This window comes from Pongo abelii, chromosome 22, assembly GCF_028885655.2.
Source record: "Pongo abelii isolate AG06213 chromosome 22, NHGRI_mPonAbe1-v2.0_pri, whole genome shotgun sequence".
NCBI classification, from domain to species: Eukaryota; Metazoa; Chordata; class Mammalia; order Primates; family Hominidae; genus Pongo; species Pongo abelii.
Genome location: NC_072007.2, coordinates 37813701 through 37819757, shown reverse-complemented (window position 1 = coordinate 37819757; position 6057 = coordinate 37813701).

Genomic DNA, 6057 nt, shown 5'->3' with positions numbered 1-6057 from the left:
GGAGGTTAGAAGTCTAAAATTGATCAATAGAACTGCACTCCTTTTAAAGGTTTTACAGAAAAATTTGTTTCCTTGCCTTTTCTAGCTTCTAGATATTTTCTGCACCCTTGAATTGTAGAAGTGGCCTATCTTATATCTTCAAAGCCAACAGCAAATATCTGCTAATCATGCTGTCTCTCTCTCAGTTCGTCTTCAATCACATGGTCTTTTCTGATTCTTACACTCCTGCCTCCCTTTTGTAGGACCTTCATGATTACATTGGGTCTACCCAAATAATCCAGAATAATCTCTCCATCTCAAGATCCTTAACTTAATATCCCCAGAGTCTCCTACTTTACACATAACATATTCACAGGTTCCAGGAATGAGGATATAGGTCTCATTATCATGGAAGGCCCAAATCTTATAATCTAATTTATCTAAATTAGTCATGGGTGGGGCTTTCACTGTTATCCACTCTGGGGCAAAATTATTCTCCATCGGGAGATCTGTGAAACTATAAAACATACTATTGGCTCCTAAAATGCTATGGCGAGATAGGGATCAGATAACATGAATAGATATCCAATTCACAAAAGGAATCACCAGAGCTGAGCAATTTCAAAATCTGTTTTTTTGCATTCAACATTAGGTTTCAAAGCTTGAGAATCATTCTCTGTTTCCTGGCTCTGCTGCTATTGTAGAGACTCTATATGTTTGCAGCTGAGTAGTTTTATCATTTTGTTTTCTACATGTAGAATTTGGAGAATTCAATAGCCTTCCCTCCTTTTGTTCTGTCTCCCTTTTAGTTCAAGCTGACATTGAGTATGTCTGTTGGCACAACATTCTTAAGAATCTTGCAAATGTTCCTTGTATGTTTCAGGGATTCTCTCCACTAGACAAGAGGCTCATCCACAAATCTTTTTTTTATAATACCATCTCTATTCCTGGCTTCTGCTTGGAGGGCTGAGGGGAACCATGATTCACTGCTCTAATCCCTTCAAAAGGCCATGTGTGTAATTGAATACTCTGATCCTTTGATCCTTCCAAAGTACTAGCAAAAGATTGTCCAGCCACACCTTGGCTTTCTGTCCAGAACAGGCTTTCTTGATTATGAATCTCCTAATTTTAGTGCCTTGCAGTCTGGATTGGCTGAGAATTTCCCAAGTCATCAGGTCCTGTTTCCCTTTTTCCTGATACTGCTTCCCTCAATCTCTCTCTCTTCTCACATTTCACTGTAAGCAATGGGAAGAAACAAGGCTCTACCTTCAGCATATTGCTTGGAAATCCCCTCAGCTAGATATTAAAGTTCATTTCTTATAGGTTCTGCTTTCCACATAACTGTAGGACACAATTCCACCAAGCTTTCTGTTACTACATAATAAGGATTCCTTTTCCTCCACTTTCTAATAGCATTTTCCTCATTTCTTTATGAACCCTCACTAGGCATGCTTTTAATGCTTGTATTTCTACCAATATTCCATTTATGATGCTGTATTTTCTAAGATGTATGAGTATAGGATGGGTGAAAAATATTTTTACTCAGACTCTGTAGTTAGTGCTTCCTGTGAGAATTACCATGCCATTCTAATTCCCAGTTTTTTTTTTAATGTGACCTGCTTTCCATCTGAAGGCTGTTATCATAGTTTATTAAAATCTGGTAGAGATTTTAGGACCCCTTGAACTAGAAACCGATGCACTTAAATTACACTTTTTATATTAACATGTCTATAATTTTTTTCATAATTTTTCTGAAATCTGTTATTCAGTTATTGAAACTCCATCTCTTCTGATGGGATCCTGATAAATACATTGCCAAAAACATGAAAATAAGTACATATCAAGTGATGAATACCTAAAAATACTTGTATTTCCATAAGATGAAATATTTATCCGTGATAAAAAGAAACACACTTCTGATAGATTTAATTATGTGGATAAATCCCAAGACAGTATTCTTGTGAAAGAAGCTATACAAGAAAAGACTCTCTACTGTCTCACTGCATTGATATGACATTCTGAAAAAATAATGGGACAGAAACGAGATCAGTGATTGTGAGGAGAACCATACAAATCCACATGAACAAACTTTTTGAGATGAAATGAATATTCCATATCTTATTTGTGGTATTGGTTCCAGAACTGTATACATTTATCAACCTCATAGCACTGTACATCTATAAAAAAAGGAGAATCTTAAGATATGTAAATTATTATTTAACCAATCTGAACCAGAAAGAGAAAATTCGACTTTTTTTAAAAGAATATTATGGCTGGCCAGGCGCGGTGGCTTACGCCTGTAATCCCAGCACTTTGGGAGGCTGAGGCGGGCAGATCACGAGGTCAGGAGATCGAGAGACCATCCCAGCTAACATGGTGAAACCCTGCCTCTACTAAAAATAGAAAAAAATTAGCCAGGCGTGGTGGCGGGTGCCTGTAGTCCCAGCTACTCGGGAGGCTGAGGCAGGAGAATGGCGTGAACCTGGGAGGCAGAGCTTGCAGTGAGCTGAGATCGCGCCACTGCACTCCAGCCTGGGAAACAGAGCGAGAATCCATCTCAAAAAAAAAAAAAAAAAAAAAAAAGAATATTATGGTTAGAGAAATATCATTCATTACAGAATTCGAGGGTTTGTTTTCTGTAGTTTCAAATTTACAAGTTCTTTGTCAGTTAAAGGAGAATATTTGGAAATATATTTCTATGAATTTTCCAGCAATAGCTCAACATTATGACTTCTTTTTTCTTTTTTATTATACTTTAAGTTTTAGGGTACATGTGCACAACATGCAGGTTAATTACATATGTATACTATGACTTCTTTTAATTTGCTTTGTATAGGCTTCACATCCTCTTGTAGCTTGTTTTCTTTAGAGTTAGTGATGACCTTTATTTTTCTTAAACAATTACATTGTCATACTTTCAATAATATCTAAAATATTATTTGTACCATCCCATGAAGACGCTTTTCTCTATGGCTATTTCCTGTTCTAGTCTGGATTTGTTGCAATTTAGGTTCTCAGCACAAACGTCCTTCTGGGTCTTCCCTTTGCTTTTCTACTTCATTGAATCCGTCGTCCCCTCCTCATGTTTTCTTTTTTCCTGCTTATTTTTACAAACAAATTCACCATTAAATCCTTAAACTGGATGAAGTGAGCTGAAAGTTTTGAGTTCTTAAAATATCTTCATTTCTCAGTTATTTTCATTGATTGATAGGTATAAAATTATAGGTTGAAAACAACTCCCCTCAGAAAATTAAAGCTCCATTTTCTTCTATTTTGAGCTACTGTAGATGAGATTAATAATATAAATTAATACTCATTCTGTTGTAGGTAAACTGTCTTTTCTCTTGAAATTTTTTAGTTGATACATTGAACTGATATGCTAGACATCAATCTATGTATTTATTTTTGTTAATTTTTTTAGGAGGTTGGTGAAGCCCTTTCACATTGAAGACCTCTGTCTTGCTTTCTGCTCAGAAAAATCTCCTGTGTTAAATTCTGTAATAGCATTCCCTCTTCCATTTCATTTAGGTTCTTTGTAATCTTCTGTTTTAGGGGGACAGCATTGACTCTTTCTTTTAATTATTCCTCTCACGACACCATCCTTACGTATTTTGTTAGGATTTACTGTATTTATATTACTCCATATACCCTGGGTAAAGTTCATTGATCTGAGGGAGGCATGTGAACCAAAAAGAATCAATCAGTTCCTGAGATTTTTGAACATGGCATGAGAAAAATGTCTAAAACTATTTTATGTCCAGGTACTAAATTTTAAATTGTGAGACTCTATGTTCACATTTATCACTTTGAAAATGAAGTCATGATGAGAAGCGAGTAGTACCTATACCAATACATATATATATATATGTCTCCATCTATAGTTATCTGCATCTAATGTCTATATTCATCTAATACCTGACAATCTGTGTGTATATCTATAGCAGCAGTTTTTAACCAGGGGCAATTTTGCCTTCAGGAAGTTTTTGGCTATCACAACTGAGTGAAAGTGTTCCTGGCATCCAGTGGATAAATGCCAGAGATGTTGCTGAAAACCTTACATGGACAACCTCTTGCCACAAAGAATTATCCAGCTCAGAATGTCAATCGTGCCAAGTTTGAGAAACACTGATCTAAAGAGAGTCCTTGTAAAAACAAGATCCCCTTATTACGTTCCCTGAAGGCATTATGTTGTTTCCTTAATTTTGAGCAATCTGCTATATTTCTTTTTCAAACATTTTTTAATTGATATGTAATAATTGCACACATCTATAGGATACACAGTAAATTATTATTTACTGCTTTCCTAGTCTCATTTTTGGAAAACAGCTCATTATCATTAAAATTTGTTCTTCTTTCTGCTGAGCTAATTCAAATAGTATTTCAATTTACTTCAAGAAGGAGCATATGAACTAACAATGAGCTTTTCTATATATTTTGGTGTGTATTAAACAGTGGCAGGTATCTCAATGTATTTGCATGATACTGTTTCGTCTTTGGTTGCCTTGCATGCTCTTTTCTGAAAAAGTACCAGTTTTTATTTGTATTGAGAATAGAACTGTGAAAGACCTATCGCTGAAGGCATTGCGGTGTTTCTTTCATTTTGAACATCCAAACAGTTTTTAAATATATTTTTAATTTAACATATAGTAATTTTACATATTTATGAAGTACATAGCCATGTTGTGATACATGCCATGTATAGTGATCATTACAGTTTACTATATACTCATATACAGATCAGAGTAACTGGCATATCTGTCATCTCAAACATTTATTGTTTCTTAGTGTTGGGAACATTAAGTGTCATCCTTCTAGCTATTTGAAACTATGGAATATATTATTGTTAACTATAGTCATTTTATGGTGCTATAGAACACTAAAAATTATTCCTCTTATCTAGCTGTAATTTTGTATTCTTTAATAAATCTGTCCCTATCTCTTTTTCCCCTATATTTTCTAACCTCTAATATCCTCTGTTCTATTTTTACTTCTATAAGGTCACCTTTTAAATTTTTTTTAGCTTCCACACATTAGTGAGAACATGGCTTATTTTACTTAACATAATGCCTTCCAGAGTTCTTCCAGTTTCATCCATGTTGCTGCAAATGACAAGAGTTCATTTTTTATGGTTGAATAGTATTCCATTGTGTATATGTACCACATTTTAAAATCCATGTATTTGAATGCTGGCCACCTTGGCAGATTCCATACTTTGCCTGTTGTGAATAGTGCTGCAATAAACGTGAAGGTACAAATGTCTTTTCAATAACTGACTTCCTTTCTTTTGAATAAATGCCCAGTAGTGGGATTGCTGGATCATATGGTAGTCCTATAGGTAGTTTTTAAAGGAATGTTTAACTGTTCTCCACAGTGGCTGTTCTAGTTTACATTCCCACCAACAATATATAAGAGTTCCCATTTCTCAACATCCTCACCAGCATTTGTTATTCTTTGTCTTTTTGAGAATAGCCATCCTGTGGTTTTGATTTGCATTTGCCTGATGATTCATGGTGTCCTCTCTGTTATGTGAACTTAAGAGTAAAAATATTTTTTAAGTAAGTAAATAGTACACAAATATAAAAATAAAGCTCAGTGTAAAATGTATATATATATAAAACTACTGTGCTTTAAGAACCTGTGACTATCAATAGCCAAAAAATGTGTTCCACCTCAGAAAATAATGTTTAGTTTGAAGCCAAGTTTTTCCTAATGAAGGCGTTACTGAAATGCGTACTTCTCTAACAAGTAACAAACCTTCTCTGAGGTTAGTGACTGCAAGATGTCCTAGCTTTATGAATTAGAGAAGCCTTCAAGTATGAGAAAATATGATTATGAAAAATGAGAATGAGTTATGTATTAATAAATAGCTCAAAATAGCATTCTGTCCCTTATGAAAGAAAAACAAATACTCAAGTGCTTTTGCACAGGTTACTAATGCATTTTTGTAATTTTTCTTAAAAATTTTTAATAAAAAATTTAGAACTTAATATCTGTGAATTAACTGTTTGCTAATTTGAATAAATCATCCCATTTTACTATAAATTTATAATGCTGACATTAAGAAAAAATTAACACCAA